Raw genomic sequence first — 554 nt, 5'->3', positions numbered from 1 at the left:
AAAGAAGTAAAATAAAAGTCTTGTGAGTATTGCGATCCAAAGAATTGGAATCCTTATATTCGAAATCAGGGCAACACAGAATATACAGGTAAGAAAAGAGCCTTCATGTTAGACCTTTGACCAGTTATGACCCATGCAGTCAACATAGATATTTTATGATTACGATTCTAGATACAACAAAAAGGGACACCTTTAAACTAACCGTAGAGACACCGAATTTCGTAACTGTTTCAGAATCTACATCGGAAAGTGCGTTATATCTTTACAAGAACAAAATATCTTTTAAGGAAGCTTCTAAAACTTCAAAGAAGAAATAAATCTATTTTAAAGAATTATATATTTTCATGTATAAGATCACAAAGGGTATCATAGGATATTACATCGTAGAGCAAGAGATAGAATTGTAGAGTTTGTAATTCAAGCCATAACACTCAATACAAACAGGAAAAAGTGTAGAAAACGAATTAATATATGTAAGAAATTTGGTACTTATATATGTTTCTCGCTAACTGCGAATAATCGCGTGTATTCTGAGACATGGAAGTTGGCAATCA

This window comes from Plasmodium inui, assembly GCF_000524495.1.
Source record: "Plasmodium inui San Antonio 1 unplaced genomic scaffold supercont1.109, whole genome shotgun sequence".
Taxonomy (NCBI): domain Eukaryota; phylum Apicomplexa; class Aconoidasida; order Haemosporida; family Plasmodiidae; genus Plasmodium; species Plasmodium inui.
This window is presented reverse-complemented; position numbering follows the sequence as displayed.